Raw genomic sequence first — 16,358 nt, forward strand, 5'->3', positions numbered from 1 at the left:
CTCTTGACACAGGATGTGGGATAAAATCTGTTCAATTTAGGTCATGAAACATTTTATAAGGCTATGGTCATCAGGGTATAGTAGAGTAGCATCAGGTGACCTGTAACATCCACTGCTGCAATTTCTCTATGGGTCTTGCATTCAACCAGGTAAAGAAATCCCAATATCCATGAGGGTATACTTTAAATTTCTATAGTGAGCTTTCTAAGGTAGATGGGTACAGAAACATTTCTGCAAAGGCAGACAATTTACATGTGTCTGATGAGAGGATTTTGTACACTTTTCCCAGACAATGCAGGTCCTCCATATGGTGGAATTGTGGCTCATTACAACAAAAAGTCTGAAAATTTGGAAACGAATGACAGTTGGGCAGAGAATTAGGGAAGAGGTGGTCACAAGCCATCAAGGGGAATATTAAAAAGAGCAACATAGGCATAAAAGATGGAGGTGATTATGTCAAGTGAAACAGAGGTGGTCACAAGGAGAAAAATATTATGGGTGGCTCTGAACTAAGGGGAAAATATGAAGGAAACACTGCTCCTATGAATTAACTTGGTCTACTGCTTGTGCCTGTACTGGATGCGAACTGAAGGAACTTGATCATGAGCTCATGACATGATTTCAAGTGATAACACCAATGCCGTATATAACAAATGTATGATTTTGCTGTGATATCCACAACAGTACCCAAAATACGTTTCTCTTCATGATGTTTTGGCTTCTCATTGGGCAGTGACATACAGAAGAAAATTAAAATCTCAATGTACTCGGAAGGTTTTATTTTAACATTCTTCCAACCACTGTCCATTAGGACTAATGTGAGTGGACTGGAAGATACCCAAGACATACACTGCAACACAACAGACACACGCTACCACTCTGTAAACATACCAAAGAAGTGTACATCAAAACTCATGGCAAAAATCTTTTCACCAAAAGCTGTCACTGTTGGTAAGACTCCTTTAGAGACCCATGACCTATGACTTGACTATACTCATGTGTCTGGCAATGAAATCCGTAGAATTGAAACTACACCCAGTGAAGTAAGATAATGGTAAACAGCTATCGGTTTGCCAAGACTCCAGGCTACATTCTGTAACATGAAGATTATTGCTATTGCCAAGCCCCTGGAGGCCATTCTGCTATGGGAATAAAGGAATCATCATTCATCTGAACAAATAAGGCCATCGAAGTTCTTTGACATCAAAACAGACACTGAGTGTGTGGTTCTGGGAGAGTGTTAAACATCACTAGAAGCAAGAAAAGATGGAGAGAAATCACAGAAGGCTGCTCCATGATTATGATGTTATTAATTCATGTGAAGAAATGACTTGTGCAAGCAACTGAAAATAAACCACAATACAGTATTTTCAGAATATGTTTCACTTTCTAGTAAACTTATTGGGGAAAAAAAAAGAAAAGGAATAGAAAATCTCAGTCACTATACAAACCACACAACACATTGATTTTTAATAGATTTCAGATCGAAATTGTAAGGATAATTAATGATATTTTTAGAAAAACACAGTGGATTCTATCTCTGTTGTCTAAGTATAAGAGAAGACCTCTCAAAATGATAAAAGAGGGTCATCTAGGTGGCTCCAATGGTTGAGCGACTGACTCTTGATTTTGGCTCAGGTCATGATGTCACAGTTCATGAGAATGAGACCGGTGTGGGGATCTGTTCTGACAGCATGGAGCCTGTAAGGGATTCTCTCTCTCTCTGTCTGCCCACTCCCCACTATGCTCTCTCTCTCTCTTCAAATAAATAATCTTAAAAATATATAATAATTCATAATCAAAATGTAAGACACACTAGCCACAATGGGGAAAATGACTAATTGGATTACATTAAAATAAAGTAGGTCTCTACATTAAAAGCTGAAGAGATAGAGGTAGAGTGAGAGGAGACAAAGGTCTCATTCTCAGCATATATATAGAACTACAAAGCCTGACAGAAAGGGTATCACAGCAGAACAAATGGGCACAGTAACTAACTAGATACTTTGAAAAAGAGATTACCTAAAAATTAAGGCCCAACTCCATAGTAACAGGAAGTAACAAGAAAAAAGATGCTCAACATCACTCATCATCAGGAAATGCAAATGAAAACTATGTTGAGATATCATGTTACACCTGTCAAAATAAAAAACATTAGAGAAACAACATGTGTTGGTGATGATGTGGAGAAGGGGGGGGCTCTCATACACTGTTGGTAGGAATGTAAACTGGTGCAGCCACTCTGGAAAACAGTATAGATGTTCCTCAAAAAATTAAAAATAGAAGTAATTACCCAATGATCCAACAATTGCACTACTAGGTATTTACCCAAAGGATACAAAAGTACAGTTTTGAATGGATACATGCACCCCCAATGATTATGATACATTATCAACAATAGCCAAACTATGGAAAGAACCAAATGTCCACTGGCAGCTGAATGGATAAAGAAGATGTGGTATGGTGTGTGTGTGTGTGTGTGTGTGTGTGTGTGTGTGTGTGTGTGTGTATTACTTAGCCATCAAAAAGATGAAATATTGCCATTTGCAATGACATGCATGGAGCTGGAGTCTACTATGCTAAGTGAAATAAGTCAGTCAGAGAAAGACAAATACCATATGATTCCACTCATATGTGGAATTTAAGAAACATAACAGATGAACATATGAGATGTGGGAAAAAGAAAGAGGGAGACAAACTGTAAGAGACTCTTAATGATAGAAAAAAAACTGAGGGATGATTGAAGGAGGTGGTTGGGACATGGGCTAGATGGGTGATAGGTATTAAGGAGGGCAATTGTTGTAATAAGCAGTGGAGTTGTATGTTAAGTGCTGAATCACTGAATTCTACTCCTGAAAACAACATTGCAGTATATGTTAACAAATTAGAATTTAATTAAAAATTAAGGGAGTGTGCCTAAGTGGCTAGGTCTATTAAGCACCTGACTTTGGCTCAAGTTAGGATCTCCAGGTTTTTGAGTATGAGCCCCACAATGGGCTCCTCACTGAAACTGCAGAGTCTGCTTATGATTCTCTCTCTCTAGTTCTGTCTGCCTCTCTCTTTCTCTCCTTCTCAAAATAAGTAAAGGTAAAAAAAACTTTACAAAAACTAAAGGAAATAATAAAGAAAAAAATGTAAACTTTATTATAGGCAGCAAGTTCTAAGTTTTAAATGTTCTACCTCCCCATGGCATTAATTTATATAGGAATTCTATGATACAAACAGACACATTAAATTATTTCAACATGGAGGAATGGAATACATAGAGGAGGAATTTCTACTTTTAGTTAATACAAGATAAATGAACTTTTGAAGTGAGGTAATAGGTTAGATTTTCTCATTTCAGGGAGGTGCTTTGTTATCTGATGAAATTACTGAGTCATAATTTTGTGCGATTAAGATTAAAGCCTCCATAACATTGGAAAGCATAAACCAGAAAACACGATATCTGTCTCCAGTGTTCCTGGCATTTCTGCACCAAATCTCAATATGCCCACCACTACTTTGACATAGTTTCCAAGGACACAAAACAGAACTTAGAAAGGGCTTAACATAGAGTTCCTCAGAAATATGGAGATTCCTTCTGAGGCCCTCAAAACATGGAAAAGCTCTCAGATTATGGAGGCTGACCCACTCCAAGGGGAGTCACATGGCCCTAACTGTAGATGTGATGGACCATCATTGGAGCTGAAGGAGAAGCTAAAGGACAGATGTCCCTCTGTGAGAAGGAGAAAAAGAAAATGAGGCTTCTCAAACTAACTTCCATTTCAAAGAGACTACTTGAATCACATTTTAAGGTCTATCTTCCCCTTTAATAGTTGGACCTCACCTCTGTCATCTACTTCATTCATGCCCACCTACCTGGGTCTGTGGCCTCTGTCTCCTTTCCCTTTACATCCCGAGGCTCCTTCTTTTACTGCAAAAAGATGACCAGGGCTGGCTTTGACACAACAAGACTTGTTTATTAGAAAAAAGGAACATGAGTGTGGTTGGAAACTCCAACTTCTGATATACTATTGTGCTTAGTAGGGAAAAGATGACACTGTAGAATTCTATAAAATTATTTCCCAAATGATGATGCCCAATAGACCCTTTAGAACATGCAGGAGGGATTTCTGATGTTTAGATCTTGATCTCTACTTCCAAAGTATCATCACAATAATGAGTAGAAATTGGAATTTAAGACAGGGGAAATAACATTTTATGCCATTCAATATTTAGAATGGCCATTAATCTACAGAAATAAGATGTTACCTTAAGGAAGGCAAAGCTAAAGCAGAAAAGGAAACATCATGAAGGTATTCGTCTACATCTAACAAACCCCTACTTATTCCCCACAGTGCATGGATGTGAATCCCAGTCATGCAATGAGGAAAGCTTCCAAGAGACAGTCTTCAAAGGAAAGAACAAAACCCTGAGTGTGGTTTGGGACGTCTGGAAGGAGTTACACTCACCCAAGAAGAGGAGGTGTCCTTAGTTCTCTAACATCACATCCCTGTACAGTTCCCGCTGACTGTGGTTTAGGAATCTCCACTCCTCCTGAGAGAATTCTGTGGCCACATCCCTGAATGTCAGCAGTCCCTGCAATAAAAACCACAGTTACCGGGGCGCCTGGGGGGGCGCAGTCGGTTAAGCGTCCGACTTCAGCTTGGGTCACGATCTCGCGGTCCCGAGCCCCGCGTCGGGCTCTGGGCTGATGGCTCAGAGCCTGGAGCCTGCTTCTGATTCTGTGTCTCCCTCTCTCTCTGCCCCTCCCCCGTTCATGCTCTGTCTCTCTCTGTCTCAAAAATAAATAAACGTTAAAAAAAAAAAAAACCACAGTTACCAAGTGGCCAGCAGTAGAGTTCATATTGGTACCTAAGATGAAAGAGGGAGGTAATGTCACCAGCTAGACCTCAAGATGTGATCTTCATACTAATCTCTTATGCCCAATGACATTTGTCCCACATTTTAGTTATCGTCTTCTTCCCATCTTATCTTTTACTTCAGGCAAAAGACCCCATGGGCATAGCCTCCTGTGGTAGAAATGGAAACTACATTAAAAAATGTAGTGACTGCCCTGAGGAAAAGCTTGGGCCCATTGGTTTCAGCTTAACCCTTGACTCAAACCTATGGGAATAGACCAAGTTATAACCCAGGGAATGACAGACAGTTACACACACCACATTATAATACTAAACTCTCCACCCAAGGAGGAGAACAAACCTCATTTACATAAGATGCAAAGTATTTAAGTAACTGTTGTCTTAAGGTGCTTTTGCAACCTTGTACCCAACTCTTCATAAATGACAGAACACCTCTTTCTAAATATCCACCCTAACCCCAAGAAAAGGAAACCATCACCCCCTTTCTCTGTGCAATTCTGGTTTGGAAGTTATCCCCTCTGATCTCCTTAATGATTAAAAATCAAGTTTCCTTTCTGTGACGACCCCAGGTGGTATAGTTTCTATCTATGACTCTATTATATTTCAGGGTTTTAAGACATTCAAACATGTTTCTTTTCCTGAAAATACAAAAAAGTAAACAGAAAGGTTTTTCTCTCTCTGACCTGAGTGTGGAGGAAAATACAAACCTACAGAATGGAGATCTAATTTAGAACCTCCACTCCCAGAAGTCAATATCTCTACTACTCCAAGGTGAGAGGCTTCATTGTCCAATAGAAACTGATGTGATGTAGGCTGGGAGCAAAGTGTCAAGAAAGCATTCTTGAGACATTTATGGTGCAAAAAAGATGTATTTATCAAAGCATGGGGACAGGACTTGTGAACAGAAGACCAGAATTGTCCACATGAGAATCATCCATTATATACTTTAACATTGGGGAGGGGGGCTGGCAGAGATAAAGTTAGTGAATGGATTTTCATATGTTAAACAAGATACAGGATCCTGAAGGTCTGGCTGTTATCAAGCTAAAGTTGCTTTTTACTTGTAGCAAATATTAACATTAGGGCAGTTGTGAATTCCTTGAGGAATGTCATACTCTGGCTGTCTCAAATATTTTTCACTGGGATGCAATTGAAGAAAATTTACTTTTCTCTAAATATCTTTGGCCCTTTTTCTCAACGGAAACTACAAGCAAAAGAAACTGAGAAGTTCTGTGTAAACATGATAGTTTGTCACATTAGTAATCCACCTAAGATCCTTAGGAATGACAAGAGGGATAATATGAATTTTATAGTGGAGGAATCTAGCAGACAGCATCAAGCCAAGTAAAAGAAGGTAACAACAGCTGCAAGAAAATGAATTGATATCAGTGCCTAAGACACACCGAAGGACACATTATCACTGGTGTGTTCTTATGGCCGCCAAACATCAAATCAGAAGATACATCAAATTATGAGAATACAGTGGATTTATACACCCTTCAAACACATACAGTTTCCATGTCCTGTAATATCTAATATATTTTAGTTTTTTTATTTTAATGTTTATTTTTGAGAGAGAGAGAGAGAGAGAGAGACAGAGACAGAGACAGAGCACAAACGAGGGAGGGGCAGAGAAGGAGGGAGACATAGAATCTGAAGCAGGCTCCAAGATCTGAGCTGTCAGCACACAGCCCAATGCAAGGCTCGAACTCACAAACCATGAGACCATGACCTGAGCTGCAGTTGGAAGCTTAACCAACTGAGCCACCCAGGTGCCCATTGAGAATGTATTTTAAACAGACAATCGTTTTAAAATTTGAAAGAGCAGGATACTGCATCCCCCACTCCCACCTTTTTTTTTTGAGAACTTTCTGAGTTAATCTGGCTCTCATACCCATTGTATTTGTGTATTTTCTTAATCTTGTCAACACAGAGCTAATAAAGCATACAGACAGTACCTAATTAAGAACTTATTTCCGTAGCCATCAAAATCCTTGAGGAGAAAGCAGGCAAAAACCTCTTTGATCTTGGCCACAGCAACTTCTTACTCAACACGTCTCCAGAGACAAGGGAAACAAATGCAAAAATGAACTACTGGGACCTCATCAAAACAAAAAGTGGAGAAGATATTTACAAATGACATATCAGATGAAGGGTTAGTATCCAAAATCTATAAAGAACTTACAAACTCAACACCCAAAAAACAAATAATCCAGTGATGAAATGGGCAAAAGACATGAATAGACACTTCTCCAAAGAAGACATCTAGATGCCAACCGACACATGAAAAAAAATGCTAAAAATCACTCATCATCAGGGAAATACAAATCAAAACGACCATGACTTAGTACCTTATATCTGTCAGAATGGCTGGTATAACATCGTTAACAACAACAGATGTTGACGAGGATGCAGAGAAAGAGGATCTCTTTTGCATCGCTGGTGGGAATGCAAACTGGTGCAGCCACTCTGGAAAACAGTATGGCAGTTCCTCAAAAAATTAAAAATAGAACTACCCTATGACCCAGCAATTGCACTACTAGGCATTTATCCAAGCGATACAGGTGTGTTGTTTCGAAGTGACACATACATCCCCATGTTTATAGCAGCACTGTCAACAATAGCCAAAGTATAGAAAGAGCCCAAATGTCCCTCGATGGATGAATGGATAAAGAAGATGTGGTATATATACACAATGGGGTATTACTAGGCAATCAAAAAGAATGAAATCTTGCCATTTGCAACTACGTGGATGGAACTGGAGGGTATTGTGCAAAGTGAGATTAGTCAGTCAGAGAAAGACAAATATCAAAGACTTCACTCATATGATGACTTTAAGACACAGATGAACCCAAGGGAAGGGAGGCAAAAATAATATAAAAACAGGGAGGGAGACAAAACATAAAAGACTCATAAATATGAAGAACAAACAGAGGGTTCCTGAAGGGGGTGTGGGAGGAGGGATGGGCTAAATGGGAAAGGGACACTAAGGAATCTACTCTTGAAATCATTATTGCACTACTAATCATTAGTATGCTAACTAATTTGGATGTGAATTTAAAAAAATAAAAAATAAAACAAGCTAAAATTAAAAAAAAAAAAAAAAGAACTTATTTCCTTGACTGAAATCCCAGGAAAAGACCCCATCAGCAATAGGAATCCTTGATTCCACAACTTCCCATGTGGATCTGTGACAAAGGCAATGTTTCCAATAAGTGCAAGACTTTAAGTCAAAGTGACAAATGTTGTTGGCCTATTGGCAAACAGGTGGGAGACAAGAGAGAGAAAACTCTGGGCCTTTAGAGAAGTGCTCTAAGTGTCATTGAGTATTGCGTATCATTTATAAGAAGACTTTTAAAAATTAGGTGAAAATATGAGACAGAAACATCAGAAGGAATCAACATTTGCAATTTCTAAATGCATGGAATTTCAGGAGAAAAAAATGACAGGGACTTTTACCTGGGACACCAGCCTTACTGTAATAGGTCAACTTATAAGATATCAGAAAGTTTATTGTATATAAGTTTGGCTTAAACTCACCTTTCATGAATAATTGAGATAAAAGGCTTATGTAGTTCCCTATTAGGGTTATCAGAAATTACCAACCACCCTATCTCGCTTCTGTGACCTCGCCTGCTTGCTAAATAGATAACTTAGGATGCAAAACGCTCCCCCACACCTTCTACCAAGATCTGGCCTAGGCAAGACCAACATATAAAAAGTCACCTACTCACTGCCCCAAGGTATCTCAGGTGGCTAACTATGATTGGTCATTTTAAACCCTCTTAGGACAAAGACCTTTAAACTGATAGGTTCCCACCAAAACTAATGTCTGTGTGTCACAATATAATTGGCTACCATGAAATGTTGTAAATTGTAATTGGTTAACCAAATAATGATGTATTCTGACTTGCTAAAATCCATATAAGCTCACTGCTACCTTTGTTCGGGGCCATTCTCTGCATTTTTCTCCTTAAGATCAGGAGATCAGGTTTGGCCTGGCCGTGAATAAAATCTTGCCTCACTTCTATTCAGCGTCTGGGGGTTTTTTCGACAGCACCCTGTTTCATTACCTGAGAACTGGCCATTTCTTCTTTCACCTTAACTCCTAGATTCCTTTCTCAGAAGGTATTTGTGGAGAAATCACAGCTGCATCAGGAGAAAATGCCTTCAAAGCCACCAGCTGACTCTCCTCACCTGTAAAGTGCTCACCTGCAGACGGGACATTGAAATGCAGAAAACACCCAACTTCCTAGTCCTTTGTGTCCTGAGCTTTTCAGAAACTGTAAGTCCCTACTTGGAGAACAATGCCTGAGTTTTCCTTCTCTACTTTCAGGGGGCTCCCTTCCACAGAAGTTCACAAATTCAACTAAAGTATAGGAATAGTGTGCTGCATGGACCTGAAGCTCCCAGACTCAAGTAGAGGAGACCCTGCCTGTTACCACTCCTTGGGCCAACGCCTGCACTCAACTCTCACAAATTAATGGGAAGTCTTCCTGCTTAACCCTGGCCTCACTTAGAATCACGCGGAGCACTTAATTAAAACAACAGTGTTGTTTCCACCCAACAAGTTGAGGGAATCTGAGGAGGATGGCAGCAGCAATGATCCTTCTTAGAACTCCACACGTGATAGATCCTATGGGGGAGCATTTGGGGAAGTGACCAAGCAAAGCACAGTAACCGTGGCTATGGTTGTTGTCCAGATTTATATCCATGCCTTCTCCACTGATCAGTTTCTGGAGATTTGCACATTCTCCCTCTTTCCTTTACACAGAAAGAAACACCCTTAAATGGAGTTTTTCCTCATGCTTGCAATGTGTCTTACATAAGAAACTTATACTGGGTTTCTAGCTTTTTTTGGTCTGTTTTTTCCTCAAAATAACAATGTTGGGGGCACCTGGGTGGCTCAGTCGGTTAAGCATCTGCCGCCTTTGGCTTAAGTCATGATCTCAGGGTTCACGGGTTCAAGCCCCACATCAGGCTCTGTGCTGATAGCCCAGAACATGGAGACTGCTTCATATTCCGTGTCTCCCTCTCTCTCTCTCTGCCCCTCACCCACTGGTGCTGTCTCTCTCTCATAAATAAATATTTTTTTAAAAAAATTTAAATAACAAGATATATTTTTGGCTGACAAACTGCACCCCTTCAGTATGAATTCTGTGATAATGAGTAAAGGTTGAAGAGTGATTAAAGACCTTACTACATTCTTTACATTGTTAAGGTTTCTGTAAAGTAGAAATTTTGTGATGTCAGGTAAGATGTCAAGGGTCCATTAAAGACCCGGTCACCTTCTTTACATCTGTAACGTTTCAATCCAGTATGAATTCTGTGATGTTTAATCAGGTGTGATTGTTGGCTAAAGGCCTTGTCACATTGTTTACATTGGTAAGGTTTCTCTCCAGTATGGATTCTGTGATATCAAGTAAGGTTTGAGTGCTGGGTAAAGGCCTTGCCACATTCCTTACATTTGTAAGGTTTCTCTCCAGTATGAATTCTGTGATGTTCAGTAAGAGGTGAGTGTTGGGTAAGGGCCATACCACATATTTTATGTATGTAAGGATTCTCTCCTGTATGGATTTTCCCATGTCCATTGAGTGATGAGCCATACTTAAAAGTTTTACCACATTCTTCACATTTGTAAGGTCTCTCTCCAGTATGCATTTGCTGATGTTGAATTAGTGTTGAGTGCCAGTTGAAGGCTTTGCCACATTCCTTACAAATGTAACCTTTCTGTCCATCAAGGATTATTGTGTTTATATTTAGTGTTGATGACTGACTAAACATGTTTCCATGTTCATTGCATGTGTATGGTTTTTTTCCCACATGGCTCCTCGGATGATCACCAACATTGGAGGACCGGTTAAGAATTTCCCCACACTCAGTATATTCAGAAGGATTCTCTCCCAAATGTATTCTCTTCTGTCTAATAAGGTTTGAGCTTTGATAAAAGACTTCCGTACATTTAGTACAGTCACATAGGTTCTCTGGCAAATGAGTCCTTAGAAACTTATTAACGTTTGAATTCCTGGTTAAATATTTTCCCAGATTCACTACAATGAGCAATTCTGTTTTCATTGAAAATGCTGTGGTTTTGTTCTAAGGTCGACTGCTCAAGGAAGGACCCCTCAAATGTATACCACTTACCATTTTTGTCTTCCTTTTTCAGTCTCTGGTTTCGGGAATATTTGACTGAAAGGTTAATGCAATCCTATTGTCAAAATAGTACAAATAAGAATTTTCAGCATGGACTAGGTCACTTTCCAGATTTTCCAAATTTTTGTTCTGCAAATATGTCTGACCATTTGAATTGAGCCTTTGATTATAGAAACACACTGCCTTGCAGAAGTAGTGGACTTAGAAAGGGGGGGGTTTCCAAAATGTTTTATATCCTTCACTGTTTGGGGCAGTGAGATTCATATAGTGGGCAGTTGTCTCTGTTTGCATATGTGCTCCATGAGATCTTTGATGCCATTGTCTCTCTCCAAAACTGTTCCAGTCTATCATTAAGCGTCCATTCTCAAGGGCACTATGTTTTTCTCTACCCACTGACACTCTTTGGAAAGAAGTTTCTCTGTACATCTTTGGAAGGGGGCTCTGGGTATCATTTGAAGATACAGCTGAAAGGTAATGAATAAAAGTAAAATCATTCCACTTTCTGCCGTCAGATGAATACAATTAATATTTCTTATACACAAAACTGAAATCAGAGAACTCCACTTCAGGAAAAAAGAATCATTAGTTTTTCTACTTCACTCGAATTGTATCTGAATTTAAATCCAAATATTTTTTTTTACAAACTTATTGTTGGCATATTTTACAACTTTGATGATGTTTGTTTATTTAGAAATGAAAGGTTTTAGGGTGTTTGGGTGGCTCAGAGGGTTGAGCATCTGACTCTTGGTTTCAGCTGAGGTCATCATTTCATCCTTTGTGAGTTCCAGCCCCACATCCCGCTCTGCACTGACAGTGTGGGCCCTGCTTGGAATTCTCTCATCTCTCGTTGCCCCTCCTCCATTCTCTCCCTGTCGCTCAAAATACACGGAAGAATAAAAACCATAAATTAAATGAAATGAAAGTCTTTGCTTGTTTGATTTTTTAAAAATTGTGTGTAATAATGTCTTCTAAGTGCTATATTCATAACAGTTTTCATTTAGAGCATTCCATGGTTGATATTAATGAATGTACTTTACAATTTTACTGTCCATGAAGACATGCCAATAATTCAAAATGTTCCTTTTTTCATGGGTACACAGTCACAATTTAGTATTATATCTACAGAGGCATCTACATGGCTCAGTAGGTTCAGCGTCTGATTTCAACTCAGGCCATGAATTCATCATCCGTGAGTTGGAGCCCTGTGTTGGGCTCTGTGCTGACAGCTCAGAGCCTGGAGCCTGCTTCAGATTCTGTGTCTCCCTCTATCTCTGCCCCTCCCATACTCACACTCTGTCTCTCCCTCTCAAAACTAAATTAAAAAAAGATTAAAAATTTATAAAAAGCAAACAATTTATAATTATAGCCACAAAAGGGCTCATGGGTGGTGGATTAGTTGGTTAAGAGTCTGACAGTTGATTTCGGCTCAGGTCATGATCTCACATTTCAGGAGTTTGAGTCCTGCATGGGGCTCTGCGGTGACAGCGCACAGCATGCTTAGGATTCCCTCTCTCTCTCTCTCTCTGTCTCTCTCTCTCTCCTTCTCTCTGTTCCTCCCCTCCTTGTGCTCCCTCTCTCAAAACAAAAAAATAAAATTATACTAGGTTTCCTTTAAATAATTCACCTTATGTAGAATTTTTGGGGTTATAATTTGTCTTATTTTGGTTTTGCAATTCCATAATAATGTGTTTCCTTTTGTATAGGACTTTACACAGCATTCTTTTTCAACTTCAGCTTGAAGTGTGGTTTTGCTTTTACCTGTGTATTTTGTTACAGGGTGACAATTTTCGACTCATTACATTTTCAGACAATGTCAGTGTAACTCAGAAATGAATCAGCTGTGTGCCCTTTGCCAATAAAATGATCTAAGCATTCATGTGTAGAAATATTACCCATGATACTTTGTGAATCCTCCTGTGCTTTTCTTTCCTGGGTTAGTCGTCAGTGAATGTTGTCTCACAACTACGTGAGTTGTCATAATAATAGAATTAATTTCATTATCTATTTATTGGTGGATGTATTTTGTACATATTTTCATTGCAGTTTCTTTAGAGATTACTTAAAACATCTTAAAGGTGTAACAAAACATTATATTCAGCACAGAACTTAACAGAGGGGTTGAACTCACAAACTGTGAGACCATGAAATCAAGAGACAAAATCAATAGCCATACTCTTGACCAATTGAGCACCCTGACATCCTATGTACCCCTAATATTAAACTGTGACTGTGTACCCATGAAAAAAGGAACATTATCAATTATTGGCATGTCTTCATGGATGATAAAATTGTAAACTATATTCATTAAAATCAACCATGAAACCTCTAAGGAAAACTTGTACAAATTAAGCAGCTAAAAGACATTAAATAGTGTATTATGTTACTATATCCCTCCAATGACACAGAATTTAAGGGTATAATCCATTCTTTAGAATCAAGCATACAAAAATCTTTCCTTTCTTTTAAGTTTTTTCAAGTGTATTGAAAGAGAGAAAGAGAGAAAGGGAGAGAGAGACAGAGACAGAGACAAAGAGAGAAAGTAGGAGGGACAGAGAGAGAGGGAGAGAATCCCAAGCAGGCTCCATGCTGTCAGGACACAGCTTGATACAGGGATAGAACTCACAAAGCATGAGATCATGACCTGAAGTGAAATGAAGGGTCAAATGCTCAACCCCCTGAGCCACCTAGGTGCCTCAAAACCTTTCATTTCTTCCGTGATCAGATGAGATCGGGTGCGTTCAGGGTGGTATGGCCGTAGACTAAAACCTTTTATTTCTAAATAAACAAACACCATCAATGTTGTAAACAGGCCAATAAACACTTTACAAAAAAAAAAATCTTTGAGATCAAATTCAGATACATTCTGAGGGAAGTAGAAACACTAATGATTCAGTTTTCCTGATGTAAAATTACATTTATAATTAAAACATTTTCCTCTAAATATAGGAATTTTACTGATAATCTACCTCATTTCTTATAAAGTACATACCCATGTCATATCAGAACTTTTGATCTAGGGATACCTGAGTGGCTCAGTCGGTTGGGCATAAGACTTCAGCTCAGGTCATGATGTGAATTGTGGGTTTAAGCCCCATGTCAGGCACTGTGCTGACAGCTCAGAGCCTGGAGGATGCTTCAGATTCTCCCTCTTTCTGCCCTCTACCGCTCATGATCACTTTCTCTCTTTCTCAAATATAAAGTTATTTTTTTTAATTTTGATCTAATAAATCATAAAGTAATCTCATATATTAACTAGTAAGAAAGTGAAAACATATATGACAAAGTCACAGGAACTTCATATTATACAAGGCAAAATTATACAATGACTAAACTATTAAGAAATAATCTAACAATTGAGACTTTATTATAGGCTGTGAGTTTTAAATTCTAAATGTTCTATCTCCCCTATGGCATTAATTTGTGTAGGAATTCTAGGAAAATAATAGGTGCTTTAAATTATTTCACCATTGAGGAACAAAACATATAGAGCGGAAATCTCTTAGTTTAGTTAATACAAAAAAAAAAATGAACTACTCTTACTTTTTACGTTTATTTTTATTTATTTTGAGAGAGATAAACACCAAGTAGAGGAGAGGCAAAGAGAGAGAGGGAGATGGAATTCCAAGCTTGCTCTGTGCTGTCATCACAGAGGCCTGTGCGGGCCTCAAACTCACTAACTGTGAGATCACGACTTCAGCTGAAATCATATGCTTAACCAACTGATCCAACCATGCGCCCTCAAAACTGAACTTTTGAAATGAAATAAAGGGTTACGTGTTCTCATTTTAGGGAGGTGCTTTATTATTTGATGAAACTAGTGCATCTCAATTTTGTACGATTAAGATTAATGCCTCCATAAATTTGGAAAGCATAAACCAGATAACATGTGGTATCCCAGTGTTCCTGGGATTTCTGTGCCAACCACTAATATGCCCACCACCACCCTGACACACGTCTCACACAAGGCAAATACTCAAAAATGAATTAACATAGACTTCCTCAGAAATGCAGAGATTTCCCCAAACACTCAAAACAATGGAGAACGAGTCAGATTATGGAGGACCTCACTGTGGACGTGAAGGACCTACAGTGGAACTGAAGGAGAATCCTTAGAGAATGTAAGAGCATGATGTGTTGGAAAGCAGAAGTCCACTGTGAGAGGAAGATACATAAAACTAGGTTTTTTCAAACTAATTTCTACTCAAGGAGGGCTGCTCAAACCACATTTTCATGTCTATGTTCCTCCTGGACAATGGCACCTCACCTCTGTCATTGGATTCATTCCCACCTACCTGGGTGTGTAGCTACTGTCTCCTCTCTCTTGATATCCCAGAGCTCCCTCTTTTGTTCCAAAAAGATGACCAGATCTGGCTTTGACACAACAAGACCTGTTTGTTAGAAAAAAGGAATAGGAGTATTGTTGGAGATTTTACTTTTCAACTGGACTCAGTGGAGAAGAGAGGACATTGTACAATTCTGGAAAATGATTTCCCAAATGCTGTTGCCCAATAGCCCCTTTAGAACACCCAGGATGGTTTCCAAGGTTTACATCTTGATCTCCACTTCCAAGTATTACCACTACCATAACGAGTAGAAATTGGTATTGAAGATGGAAATACCATTTTATGGCACTCAATGTTTAGAATTGCCATTAATCTAAGAAATGATGAGGTTAGTCTAAGGAAGGGAAAACTAACTTGAAAGAAAACATCATGAAGGTATTTTTTTACATCTAAAAACTCCTACTTCTTTCCCTTATATAGGGATCTGAATCCCAGTCATACAAAGGGGAAGCTTCCAAGAGACAGTCTTCAAAGAAAGGAACAAAACCTGAGTGTGGTTTGGGAAATCTGGAGGGAGTTATCCTCACCCAAGAAGAGGAGGTGTCCATAGGTCTCTAACATCACATCTCAGTATAGTTCCTGCTGACTGTGGTTCAGGCATCCCCACTCCTCCTGAGAGAATTCTATGGCCACATCCCTGAAGGTCAGCAGTCCCTGCAATAAATACCAGTTACCAAGCGGACACAGAAGGAGGTCATCAGGATCCCTAAGATGCAAGGGGGAGTTCATGGCACCAGCTGGAAACCACCTTCAGTGCTTACCTGCAGGTGCTCACTGACCTTAGTCCCTCAGTTTACTTAACCTCTTCTTTCCACCTTACCTTTTACTTCAGGCAAAACACCCCATGGGCATACTGTCATGTGGTGGAAACAGAAAGCATCCAACAAAAGGTAATGACTGCCCTGAGGAAGAGTTTGGATTGGCTCAGTTTGAGATCAACCTCTGACTCACACCTAAGCACATGGATAATAGAGTAAACCACAGCAGTGAGTAGTTA

At 39.2% G+C, this 16,358-nt stretch overlaps 2 pseudogenes; both read right to left on the bottom strand.

Annotated features, from left to right (window-relative positions):
- The window catches only part of LOC122208824, a 47,480-nt pseudogene extending 36,831 nt beyond the window's left edge, over nucleotides 1-10,649 (bottom strand).
- Nucleotides 10,650-15,296: 4,647 nt separating this feature from the next.
- On the bottom strand, nucleotides 15,297-16,090 carry LOC122208825 (annotated as a pseudogene).
- Nucleotides 16,091-16,358: the final 268 nt, after the last annotated feature.

This window comes from Panthera leo, chromosome E2 (genome assembly GCF_018350215.1).
Source record: "Panthera leo isolate Ple1 chromosome E2, P.leo_Ple1_pat1.1, whole genome shotgun sequence".
Taxonomy (NCBI): Eukaryota; Metazoa; Chordata; class Mammalia; order Carnivora; family Felidae; genus Panthera; species Panthera leo.